We start from the raw sequence: 14419 nt of genomic DNA, 5'->3' as shown, positions 1-14419 counted from the left end.
TGTTATCTTCAGTAGATAGCTAAAATGCATCAAATCACTTATTAAAATTGATGTAAAATATATAAATAAATAAATAAATAAATAAATAAATAAATAAATAAATAAATAAATAAATAAATAAATAAATAAATAAATAAATAAATATTTCAATACAAATGAAAATGGTACAAAGAACTGCTATCTTCAGTAGATAGCTATTAAAATGCACAAGTACCGGTATATGAAATGTCACTGATCAGATTTATATTTTCATACTTATACATAGGCTCCTGCACCAAAACAATTCAATATATTCAGTGAACTATCACATAAACAATTAATTAATTATTGCTTATAATTTAATCCAGTCAATTGCTATCAAATATAAATTTTGTCAAAAAATTAAGCTTCAGTTTAGCAAGAATTTATATGAACTAGCTGAAGAATCTCTAGGTCTTAGTCCTACATTGCTTCTGGGTCCATAATTCATCATTGCCAGGTCATTATGTCAAACCCATTTACATTTTAATTATCATACTCATAGACATGCTTATGTTACAGATAAGGGGAGTATCGTGAACTGATGGTGGTAGTGGTATAATAAACCGCCTCACCTTATTCCCAATCGTATCCGACATCACTATAAGCTCTAATTTCATTATTTTAGCAGATTTCACACCATTTAGTAACATGTTGGCTAATTTTGCGATACAATTACAACCAGCGATCGCGACTGGTGACCATATTGATAAAATCGGAGCAAGCAAAAGCTTCCGATATTGAGCTGGTTTTAACGCGTGCACGGATTCAGTTCAATAGGTTAGCACAATATGGTGGTGCGCGTGGTGACAAGAAAATCTTTCTGTATCAAAAATGACAAAAGATATGAAATAAATACTTACCAAATTCGATGGGGAGAGAGTATAATATTCCGATCTTTGCACACAACGCCCACTAAAGCTGGGAAGCTAAATATATAGTACAGAATAGAGTGAACACACAGCAACCAAGTGAGATGGTGCATGGATCCAGCGGCGGCGGCGTAGCAGATGATTTCTGTCAAATATTGGGTCAGAATACTTTCTAGAAACAATGCGCAATTATCGTGCAGGGACATTTACCTAAAATCAAGTTGGTGTTTTCCTCAAATTATTATCTTTAGTACTTACATACTAAAATAACATAAAGGAGAAGAAGTAGTACTTCTTTTTATGTTAAAGTCGTATTATTGAAACAATCCTGAATAATGTTGAACAATGCCTTCTTTTTATGTTTTGATCGGACTCATAGCTACTCATTATTATAGTCATATTCAAGAAACCGTACTCTGGAAAAGAGGAAGCACGTGAGCAAGCTGAAACAAAAGCAGTGAAGTTGAATATTACTAACAAGTTTGTTCAGCTGAAAAATAAATTTCATATCCTGCAAAATTATAGTTTGGAGCATCCCTACTTCATTAATTTAAATAAAATTATTTCAATATGAATACCGTCTGGCCAGGCGCCTTACAAATGGATTCATGAATCTCTATGATGATATAAATAAGAAGTTCGTGTAAGTGGGCGCTATTTGTGTGTGCCGCGTAATGCAGGCGTAGTGCTGCATGCTGCGAGTATTTATATTCTGCGACGATGTTTACTTCCATCTTTCAATCCATAGTCCGTTTTTTCCTTTTTAGCGGTTTTTCTCTCTTTTCGTTTACTTTAAGGTGTATATAAATTATTTGCTCTCTAGTTCTCTCCCTCCCTCTCTCCTTCATCCCTCTCTCCCTCCCCCTCTCTCCCTCCCTCTTTCTATTTCCCTCACATGATGCAGTCATGTCTACAGTAGAATTCATCTCGACCTTTGCAGGACTTAACCCCATTAAAAGCTATTAAACCAAGATAACACTCATTGAAACAGCTCAACTGATTAAATCGGATCTTCTCTGGTTGTGCACAAGTGACTGTTTTCATGTGCGATATCGCAATAAAGCTGGTATTCATAGCTTCAGTTGGGTAACCGATTATAAAGGAAACGAAAGGAAACAATGTTATGTGTGGCTTTGTTCACGAAATCAGACAATGTCGTGCTTTTTGTAAACCAGCATTCTTGAAAATGAGCAACATAATGATTTTTGACTTAACACGGTTTAGAAATAATTTCTTCATATTTATGGTGTTATCTGTCGTTTACGTGTCCTTCCTAAAACACAAAAGTACGACCCTCTCCAAACACCTAAATTAGCTAAAAATTTAGGACATGTTACAAAACTATATTGTCTAGAATTTTAGAAGAGTACTTTTAATATTGGCCGGTTATTTTTCACACAGCGACGTTAACTAGGCAATGTACTATTACATATAACATTAACTAAAACACCAAAGTACGAATATTTCCAAACATCTAAATTAGCTAAAATTTAGGACATGTTAAAAACTATATTTTCTAGAACTTTAGAAGAGTACTTTTAATATTGGCCGGTTGTATTTCACACAGCGACGTTAACTAGTCATATCCCCATACTGTTAACGTAGGGCTATTTCTAGAGGTCACTCGTCAATGGGAAACAGCACTGTGTATTGTGTATAGGAAAACGGACAGTAACTGCAGTATGTTTCCCTCACCCATCTCCCTTTAAAAAAGAATTAGGTGATATGTCCATGATTATCATAGTTAAACTGTTAATTATTGATTAAGTAAACCTCTTTTTAATGAGTACTTTCAAGGATTTGAAAGTCTATTTAGTCCCACAGTCAAATACCATGAAATTAAGAATTTCAAAATTTGATTTTTTTAAATGTTAAGGTCATCTTTAAAGGCCTATAACTCAAAAACATGCCTGGCGACTTGTTTTGTATCTACCCCTGATAGCACAGTATGTACGGTATATTGTGTGTTGCTATCTACCCCTGATAGCACAGTAGGCCTATGTACGGTATATTGTGTGCTATCTACCCCTGATGGCACATTATGTATGGTATTACGGTATGTATGTTGCTATCTACCCCTGATAACTCAGTATGCACGGTATATTGTGTGTTGCTATCTACCCCTGATAGCACAGTATGTACAGTATATTGTGTGTTGCTCTCTACCACTGATGGCACATTATGTATGGTATGTATGTTGCTATCTACCCCTGATAGCTCAGTATGCACGGTATATTGTGTGTTGCTATCTACTCCTGATAGCACAGTATGTATTTATGTATGCTGCTATCAAAGTACCCCTGGTAGCACATTGTGTACGGTATATGTGCGTTGCTATCTACCTGTGATCGCACTGTATGTGTGCTGCTATCTACCTTTGTATGTCGGGTATAATGTATGTTGATATCCCTAATTGCACTGATGTATACGGAATGTGTGTTGCTATCTACTACGGTACTGATAGCACGGTATGTAGGCCTATATGTGTTATGTACGAGGCACCTTTGTTTCCAATGGACATTTTATTGTGAAATGTCATTGTACAAGGAATACATAAAAAAAATTCCACATAGCCCCCAAATGAAAAGTATTTAATTATCTTTGTAATCACTCAAAAAGCATTTGGTGTGAATTTTACATCCGAACTAGAGGCTATTAAATTTTTACGAGCCTTTTTATTTTACATGTAAAGCCTATGGGGGTGACGATTGGAAATGGACGGCAGTATTGAAAATCCTCATTTTGGGCCATTTTAAACACTAAAATGCCCATAAAAAAAGAATAGCCTCTAGTTCGGATGTAAAATTCACACACAATGCTACCTGAGTGAGTACAAACATAATTAAATACATTTCATTCGGGGGCTATATCAAAAACAAAAAATGTCCTATACCCTAATGGTTATGGAACAAAGGTGGAGGGTGGGTCAGTATGTAATGAGAGTTGACCTTTGACCCCATATATTGAATATTTGAATGGAATTTCTTTATGATCCCATAAGGACTGTACCTTTGTCTTTCAAACCAAATTATGTGTAAATGATATCATAATTATGCTTGATTGCGTAACAGCATTAGCATAAAATCAATAGAGTAGGGACATTGCCAAATCACGCAAAAAGGCGGGCTTTTTAAATTATATCAAAGGCATGTGTATAAAACGTCCAACGATAGCAAAAGTACATGGTGTATATAGCTTATTTTGAGCAGAAATTAACAGCAGGTCTTTGGGCCTGCCTTTGGTAAAATCTGAGACTTGCCATTAAACTTGGGTGGAAATGGGACGTCTTTGAACTTTAACAACTTTAGGACTTGAAGAGAAGCAAACATTTTCTGCAAAACTGGCGAAAATGAAAAAACTGTTATTACAAATGACATCAATTCTCTCCAAAATGAAACAGATTAAAATATAATGACTGGTCACATGTGAGAGCTAATGTAGTACTCAGCAGTGGCGTAGCCAGGATTTTGGAACCGAGGGGGCACAACTTGTAAGATGTACCGACGGAAATATTTTTTACCGATTTGTTGACCCAAAATATCTTGCATGGTTTGAAAAAGTGAAGAGCAAAAAACAAAAAAGAAAGAAAAAAAAAAAAAAAAGGATAATAGGCGGTACTAACATAAAAACACATAATTTTTATGTGTAATTCACAATTTTTCATCATTTTCTTTACAATTCTCCCCTTTTTCCTGTCACTCTGGGTGAAAAATAGTCTATTGTTAACCAATTTTTTTTTCAACAACGCCTTCCATCTACCGACGGCCTTACATGAACCGACGGCCATGACGAGGGGGGGGGCATCGGCCCCCCACTGGCTACGCCACTGGTACTCAGTACGATGATAACTGATGCAAATCAAACAACAATCTGCGCATGCATAGATATAGGGTGACCGATACAACATGCTGGAAATGTATAAAAATTGCACATATTCATGTTAATGTTATGTAAATAGAAATTTAATAATTCATATGATTTTTTTATAGATAATCTCAACCTCAAATGAACAGAAAAATTAAAAAACTGTATGTACAGTATATGTGTTGCTATCTACCCCTGATAGCACATTATGAATGGTATATTGTGTGTTGCTATCTACCCCTGATAGCACATTATGAATGGTACCAGTATATTGTGTGTTGCTATCTACCCCTGATAACACAGTATAAGTACGGAATATTATGTGTTGCTATCTACCCATGATAGCACATTATTATGTAGACCTATGTTGCTATCTACCCCTGATCGCACTGTAATATGTATGGCATATGTGCTGCTATCTACCCATATGTATGGTATTATGTATGTTGATATCTACCCCTAACTGCACTGTATGTATGGTATGTGTGCTGCTATCTACCCCTGATAGCACAATATTGCCATTGAGGGATTCTAAAATTGTCTTTAATTCAGGCATAACTTTTTTGTAAAACTGTTTCAAAAGGTAATAATATTGGCAAGATTAGATTTGCTTCAGTCCAATAATCATTTCAATTTAGGGAACAAACCAAAAGATCGATGACGTCCTATAAACGTAACTAGTTTCGTTTCTCAGCCGACCCCCTCCCTCCCTGCCAGAAACGTAATAATGAAATGTTGACAATTTTGACATAATAATAATAATGACACATTCTTCAGACCGATGTTTTTGTACAAACGTAATCGACTATTTGTACCCCCTCCCTCCTAAACGAAACTAGTTTCGTTTATAAGACGTCATCGATCTTTTGGTTTGTTCCCTTACAGGCTTTGTTTAAACCATCCTCTCAGAGAACCATATCAAATATTTAAACAAGAGCCTCGATTCTCCTCTTCAAGTTACGCAGCTTTAAACAACTAATAATATCGAAACATAATGATTGTAAAAAAAATAAAAAGGCCATCCACTTCCTCTTTTTAATAAATCTGAACATCAACTGGTATTTTGTTTTTACTTGGCCTTAAAATATATAGTGGTTGTATTATTTATTGCATCTGATATTTATCGATCGCGAACGCTGTTGTCAAATTGTCCTGGCAAAAATGTCAACTCAACACAAATGCGCAACCACAATGATATCATTAGATTTATAAAGTTTACTTCGAGGTTAAATATCAAAAATATAAATTTTTAATAATTTGCCATAAACTTTGTATTATATCACGAATTTCAAAAAATCAAAATGAGTTGATATTAGAAGGACATAACGCAGAAGAATCAGGTGATATATGTTTGGAATTTCCTTCAATTTATTTGCTGACAAATCAGCATAATACAGGCTGACTGTGTCTTTAAATATGTCACTATCTAAATGTGTCAGATAATTGAATACATGAATACAAAACCCACCCAAGTCCATGGGAAGTGATTTTGAGAGAAAAACCTGTGTATCATTTTAATTCCTTCAGTTAGATTTACCTGGTCAATATGGTAAGTTTTACGTGCAAATGAGTGGATTAACCTCTATTAGGTATGACGATTAGCATTTCAGGGACTTCGTGGGGTTCATTTTAAATTTTGGACTTGGGTGGTTTTTGAATCATATACAAAGACAACAATGTTAGAATGAGATTACCACTAGTAAGATAATACAAAATAAAGCACACAGGTATGTATAATGTTGATAAGCATTCTGCCATGTAATATAAACCACACACTTTCCTTTATTAAACCCATTTTTCTTTTCAAAAGTCATTCTCTAGCAGTGAATGTGTTACAAGTGGACTTTTATACATACTGGATTTCAATCAATGTGTTACAAGACTCAAATCATGGAATTGGGTGGTTCTTTCATACATGCTATTTTTCACATTCTCAACAGACACAGAGGATGAATTTGAGTTGTTCTTTCATATATGACATGCCTATGTATAGCAACAACTTCCCATGCTTAACTCAATATAGCCAACGTATGGACTTGGGTGGGTTTTGTATTCATATATTCAATTGTTTGACACAGTAAAAAATCCCAACCTCACTAAACCTTCCATCACATTTTTATTTAACCATCGTAATTGGTTAGAGCGAATATAGAGGGACGACAAACGTACCATGTTTTTGAAGATACCATTAGGGAATTCGGTTAACTTCGGTTAAATTTCAAGAACGTCTAGCCTTACTAAATTGGAGAATGAATTCGCATCTAATCTAAGAAATTCATTTCCACTCAATTTTAGGAACCACAATTTGCGCATTTCTTGGTTATGTATGGAAGTCAGTCGATTTCCATTCAAATCAAGAAAAAACAAAAACAATGAATCTTGAAATATACCATCAGGTATTGAACTTAAGGGATCTAAAATGAGCGTTTATTGCGTTTCGACAGTATTTTTTGTGGGACATGAGAGCACCTCGGACCTATCGAATTGCATTCTGAATACGAAGCATGTCTTTCTATATCAAATAATTTTCATTTTTTGAAAATGACAATATAATACAAATTTTATGACAAATTATACAAATTTGATATTTTCAAATTTTTGATATATAACAGTCCTCGAAGTAAATTATATAAATCTAATGATATATTCTTAAAGTGTATGTAGCAGGAGAAAAGGCCGACGGTCAATTGAAAATTTTGACCTTTCATATTGAAGATATGGATTTTTTCCCCAAAAATACCTAATTTTTTGTTGGTGTTTTGAGAAAAAAAATCCATATCTTCAATACGAAAGGTCAAAATTTTCAATTGATCGTCCCACCTACATACACTTTAAGTATAAATCATCAGATTTATAAAGTTTACTTCAAGTACTGTTAAATATCAAAAATATCAATTTTAATGATTTGCCATAAAATGTGTATTAAATTGCGAATTTCAAAAATCAAAATTATTTGATATCAGAATGACATTCGTATTCAGAATGCAATTCGATATGTCTGATGTGCTCTGATGTCCCAAAATAAATACTGTCCAAACGTTCATACCCCAGCCCTTAAGGCATTGTTTGCAAGTAAAAGTAGCTGGAGCCTTTTCATTCCGCGGAAAGTTCTCGCGTTCAGATTAAATAGTTTATTTCTATCGAGGTATAGGTTTTTCAAATTTACCAAATATGGAAATATCCCGTCAGGTAATGTACTCAAGATATTATCAGAAAACGAGAGTTTTTCAAGATTTTTTAGACTTTTAAACCTTTAAATTGAATTGAATTGAATTGAACAAGTTCTGATATCTGATTTCCATCAAGGTACAGTTCTTCCAAATATATATATCCCAACTATCCCGTCAGGTACGCTACTTAAAGAATTATTAGAAAGCCAGAGTTTGGTAAGATTTTTCAAACTCCGAGTCATGGTCATTATTTTACTAATTTCTGATATACGATATTTCTGATATACTAATTTCTGATATATTTCTGATAATCAGCTTTTGAACATCGTGGAAATGTAGATAATTGATATATATGTTTTCTCTGTTAGCTTTGTATCTCTTGCCATATACACGTAAGACAGTATTAATTAGTATTTTGTAGAACTAGATTACTGTTGTATTTTTCTTGACTATACCTGTATGTTGGGTTTAATGTCAATAAATTGATTGATTGATTGAGTATACGATTTCCATCAAGATGCAGTTGTTCCAAGTTAATCAGATACTGAAATATTTCAACTGGCAATGCACTCCATAACGTATAAGAAAGCGCAAGATTCGTGAGATTGTTCAAACCTTGGAACATTCCTATTTCCTACATTTAGATCTGATATATTATTTCTACTATTACTAAGGACTAATTCTTCCAAATTAATTAGACCTTGAAATATCCCATCAGGTAGTGTGCTCAATAAATTATCAGACAGCTGGAGTATTTTGAGATTTTTCAGACTTTGGAACATTCTTACATCCAGATGTGATATCTAATTTAAATCCAAGTTTATATGCTCTAAATGTATAAAATATTGAAACATCCCACCAGGTAATTTACTTATTTTATTTTGTCCAAGATGCAGGATTAGCAGATTGTTCAAACCTTTGAACATTTCTCCATCCAGATGTGATATCTGATTTTTATGAAGGAACATTTTTTCCAAATTGATTAAGTCTCGGAATATCCCGCCAGGTAATGTACTCAACAAATTCAAAGAAAGATCGAGGTATTCCAATTTCATCAAATCTTGAAATATTCCATCAGGTAATGTACTCAATAAATTATTTTGAAGCTCGAGTGTTTCGAGATTATTTGAATTTTGAAATATCCCAACATGCAATTTACTCAACAAATTATTAAAAAGCCAGAGTATTTTGAGCTTGTTTAAATCTTGAAATATCTCATCAGGTAGTGAGCTCAATAGATTGTCACTAAGCAACAGATCTGTGAGATTGTTCAAACCTTTGAAGATTAATTTGTCTAGTTCTGATATCTGATTGAATGTGAGGGCTATGTAATCTACATTTATTAAATCGTTTCGAAATAGCCCAATGGGTGCTTTATTTAAATCGTTTTAAAAAAATACTCAGTTTGTTAAGTTCACTTAAACCAATGAACATTTCAGCATGCAACTCATTTATTTCATTACCCTGGAGTTCAAGGTGCTCCAAATGTATCAAATCTTGGAATATTTCATTGGGTAATGTATTTATGTGATTGCTCTCTAGATCTAGTGTCTTGAGATTTTTCATACCTTTGAATGTTTTTACCTCCAGATATGTTATCCTAGAATGATAAAGTTTAACTTGGTCTTCCAAATCTATCAAATCTTGAAATATTCCACCACGTAATGAATTGAAGAGATATGCATTGCCAACCAACAGTTTTGTAAGAATGTTCAAACCTTGAAACATCAATTTGCCCAATTCTGATATCGGTTTTCCATCGAGGCCTAGATTTTCCAAATTTGTTAAATCTTGAAATATTTCGTCGGGTACTGTGCTAAACAAATTACTACCAAGCACCAGTATTTTGAGATTGTACAAATCTTGGAAGAATTCTACCTCCAGTTCTGATATCTGATTTAAACAAAGGTTAAGTTCTTCCAAATAGGACAACCTCCAAAATGTTTTTGGATTTTGCAAACTCAGACGATTATGCCACAGATTTAATACTTTTAAATATTGCAAGTCTTGAAAAAAGGTATCAGACACTTGCACAATTTCATTTTTCGATAAATCTAAATGGGTTGTGTAAAGTGGGTAGGTGATCACATCCGTTCTGTTTTGACTATGTGAGCAATCTTCATAAACTACTTCTCTGGCACCAAGATAAGCTACACAGTCTAGGGGAAACTTAAGCTTACACTTATCAATATATTGTGGATCACACATAACTTTGTTGTTGTACCCTTTAACATTATGACACTGATTTCTACTAACTGTATTACCATGGTTATCTTTCTGAAATGTGTCTTCTTCAGGGCATGCAAATAAGCTATCAGGAAGAATGTAGAATGGTATACCGTATTGTGTGTTGCTATCTACCCCTGATAACACAGTATAAGTACGGAATATTATGTGTTGCTATCTACCCCTGATAGCACATTATGTAATATGTATGGTATATGTGCTGCTATCTACCCATATGTATGGTATTATGTATGTTGATATCTACCCCTAATTGCACTGTATGTATGGTATGTGTGCAGCTACATGTACATATTCATGAGCAAATTATGGCACTTTATTTTTATGGCAATTATTGGTCAATTGCAAATGAGGCAACTTCTTTCACAAGTATTGTGTGTTGCTATCTACCCCTGATAGCACATTACATATGGTAGAGTGTGTGTTGCTATCTACCCCATGACACACTTCATATTTAGGGGTCTTTTCTATCAGTAAATCTGCAAGTCTGCAGATCTGCAATTCTAGACAGTTCATTGGTTGATACGAGTGATGTGAGTTGCTATCTACCCCTGATAGCACATTATGTATGGTATAGTGTGTGTTGCTATCTACCCCTGATAGCACATTATGTATTGATTTAAATCAAGGCGATTTAAATCACCTTTTTCCATTTTTGATCAATGTAAGTTAATTTCTTGCTTAAATTTACTGTTTTACTTCATTCTTAATGCTTCTACAACTTTTGGATACAATTAACATACCCGGTACCCCTATTATGTCACTTTATCTATTGCTAAAAATTCATCTTCAAGGTGCAGAATTCAATAGGTTTGTTCCCCATGATTTTACCAAATTTTTTCTTTGAAATTTTCACATGTAAGAACATGTTTCGATTTTTTTCCTACCTGGTAGGATTGTGCATATGACTTGCATTCTACTGGTAGTCTTTTGACTTTATCATGGGGTATAGCAGTTCTTGGAATAAAAAAAAATAAAAAAAGTTGATTTAAATAAAAAAAAATCCGATTAAAATAAAAAAAAATCCGATTTAAATAAAAAAATCTGATTTTTAATTTTTTTTTTAAATCGAAAAATCAAGAACCCTGATAGTGTGTGTTGCTATCTACCCCTGATATCACATTATTTATGGTATAGTGTGTGTGGCTATCTACCCCTGATATCACATTATTTATGGTATAGTGTGTGGCTCTCTACCCCTGATAGCACATTATTTATGGTATAGTGTGTGTTGCTATCTACAACTGATAGCACATTATGTATGGTATAGTGTGTGTTGCTATCTACCCCTGATAGCACATTATGTATGGTATAGTGTGTGTTCCCAGCAAACACAAAAAAACGTTTTTGACATCATTCGCAAAAGGTTATAAAATGTTGTCGGAAAATGTTTAAATGTTGGGTTATATAAAGGGTATAAAACGTTTTCATAACATTTAAAACATTTTTTGATAACTTACTGCAAATATTTTAACATAATGCTATTTAAGAGTTGACAAAATAAATGTATGCAAAAAATAGTTTACAATAAGATTTTTTAAAACATTTAAAAAATAGTGTTGTAGTGTGTTTTCAACACAAAACATTTTAAAATGTTTTCATGACCTTTATATAACCCGATATTTAATGTTATTAAAATGTTTTACCTAAACCAAAACCCAAAATATAACTTGTTTAAAACGTTTTTAAACATTTTTGTGTTTGCTGGGTTGCTATCTATGCCGGACAGCATAGTTCAAGTTCTGCCAATCAGATTTGTTGTTATGATTGTCAGACGATTGAATCAGCCAATCAGAATCCCACTTCCGTGTTTACGCTGTGCATGCTCTCATAATATTAATAACTCCTGTTCTTCTCTGCTAGAAACTGTATATTAAAGCAGTAGACAAGCTTTGGCAAACTATTACATAATTTATTTCAACATCACAAATAATCACATGGATATTTTTCGAAAAAGTAGTATTACACTTAAAATATTTGGCATTAAATATAAACTTCATTTAAAATATAGTATAACAATTATATGCTTCCTTCACCATAAAATATATATAAATAGTACAAATCATATAATATAAATATTTGACACATTGTATTTGAATGTTTTTGTACTAGGACATGGAATGGCAGGCATTTTTGGTCTTATTCTATCCCTGTTGAGAGTAAATAGGTAAAGCCATGATTTTTGCGTGTTACAAAATTTAAATTCTGTGTTACAAATTGGACGATTCTGTGATTTTCCGTTTTACATTATACAGCACTGAGAAGTGAATACAAGAATGTTTTTAAAAGTGTTATTTGTCTTATATAATTATATGTACTTTTTACTGTAGTCTCCCCTCAACATCCCCATTAAAATTAAGCATCATCAATTGTCTTGTGTGTACTTCTGATAGCTGTATCGGCCAGAATCTTGCATCGTAGGCCTAGAATAATTAAATGCTAGTATGGATTGTTTAATGGTTGGTTACTGCTAAATTATCACTTTTCTTTGTTTTCTTTTGCAAAACAACACAAAAGTTAGACATTTTACACAGTTTTTCACTATTTCCGTGAGCAAACCCTGAATTCCGTGAATTTTTCTGTTTTGTTGTCACAGAGAAATCTTGGCTTTATAAATAGGTTTGAGACCAGCACTGCTTTCCAAACATGTCCTTGCATTAGGCAAAAAAAAGAGAGAGAAAAGGTCTGTTTGCCCTTTCAGCTCAAAATTTATTTGGGGTGGGAAGTTGATTTTTTTTTAATATCCCAAAGAATTTGAATTTGTAAATTTGTGAAAATTGTTCACTTTTGTTCGGATACTTTACAGCAAAGCTTGATGGAATTTATGTTGCAGAGTTAAATAATATATGGATACACAATATAAGTGTACATATTTAAATATCTTCACATGCTATTCATTAAAAAGTACAATGGAAGAGAGAAACATGTTTTTGCATGCATTCTGTGTTCCTTCACCAAGCTTTATAATTAAATGAAAAAGTAAAACACAGTATATTGGGTCTGCATCTTTTAAGACCTAAATGTCACCAATATTTGGTGCTGGGAACTGATTTTTTGGGTCGGTCGGGAAAGGGCAATCAAACCCTTTTTTAAGGCCTTATAATAATCACTGCAAGTAAAATTCAAGACTGTTTACAGATCCTGATCTCTCATGATTTGAATAAATAGATGAAACAATGATTCTCCTCATCACCGCACAATTAATAAAAGTTGACTTATTCAAAAATGTTCTTAAAATATAGTTTGATTAAAAAAAATACTGTTATTTTTCAAATTACATGTTAAAATTATGTGATATACATAGATACTGAAAATAAATACTGAATCATATAAACATGTACACTTTACCTGCCGATCTTTTCATTTGAATAATGTTCTCACCCATGCTATAGGGTCCACAACTTATAAGTTCCCCCCAATACTTTTTAAAATAAGTCCAAAAATATTTTACAAATCGTAAAAATGTACAAAGGTATGTATAGCCCTATTTGTTTTACACATGTGGACCAATTTATAGCGTCATACGTCATTGCGTTCAGTCACAATGGTTAATTGTGTAAGAAAAGAGACCGTTTTAAAAGTTCCACCTGAGTCCATAGCAGTCAGGTTTTGTTTAACAAACACATGAATAGACCAGGGGTCCATTTCACTAAACTGGTCTACTGTATTGTTTGAGAGCCGACTCCTATGGACTCAGATGCAACTTTCAACACTTTTTAAACGGTCTCTTTTTTGACATAATGAACCATTGTGACTAAACGGAATAACGTGTGACGCTATAATTTGGTCCATATGTGTAAAACAAATAAGGCTACCAATACCTTTTTACAAATTTGCATTTCGTCAAATATTTTTCGATTTATTTTAAAAAGAATTTAGGGGGGAACTTGTAAGTTGTGGACCCTATATTTATGATGATAATCACTAGAGTATTATTACAAGGCTGCGTTGCTGGCTTGTTTTTGACACTTTCAGCGTGTTTATAGTGAATATACCGAGTTTTGAGTATAACGAATACGACAGTCCTTGTATATATATACCGAAACTCTTGCTGTTTATAGTGAGACACAGTTACCGTACAAATTATATATCAGCTAACATTACCGTACATTTGCAATGACCCCGAGGTCCCATGTGGAATGTGTTAATATTGTGGCGCGAACTATAAACAGCCCATTTAACAATATGATCATGGTGGAGAACATGTACATTCTGTTTTGATAACTCTCGGGGGTGAGAAGCGTTCCAAAT

At 33.4% G+C, this 14419-nt stretch overlaps 1 protein-coding gene across 1 annotated transcript in view; it reads right to left on the bottom strand.

Annotated features, from left to right (window-relative positions):
* Positions 1–1044, bottom strand: part of LOC140160495 (uncharacterized) — a 164417-nt gene extending 163373 nt beyond the window's left edge. Inside the window, 1 exon segment of the mRNA XM_072183732.1 lies at positions 882–1044. The gene's annotated coding sequence lies outside the window, so the exon portion shown is untranslated.
* Positions 1045–14419: the final 13375 nt, after the last annotated feature.

Source organism: Amphiura filiformis, chromosome 1 (assembly GCF_039555335.1).
Source record: "Amphiura filiformis chromosome 1, Afil_fr2py, whole genome shotgun sequence".
NCBI classification, from domain to species: domain Eukaryota; kingdom Metazoa; phylum Echinodermata; class Ophiuroidea; order Amphilepidida; family Amphiuridae; genus Amphiura; species Amphiura filiformis.
This window is presented reverse-complemented; position numbering and strand designations above follow the sequence as displayed.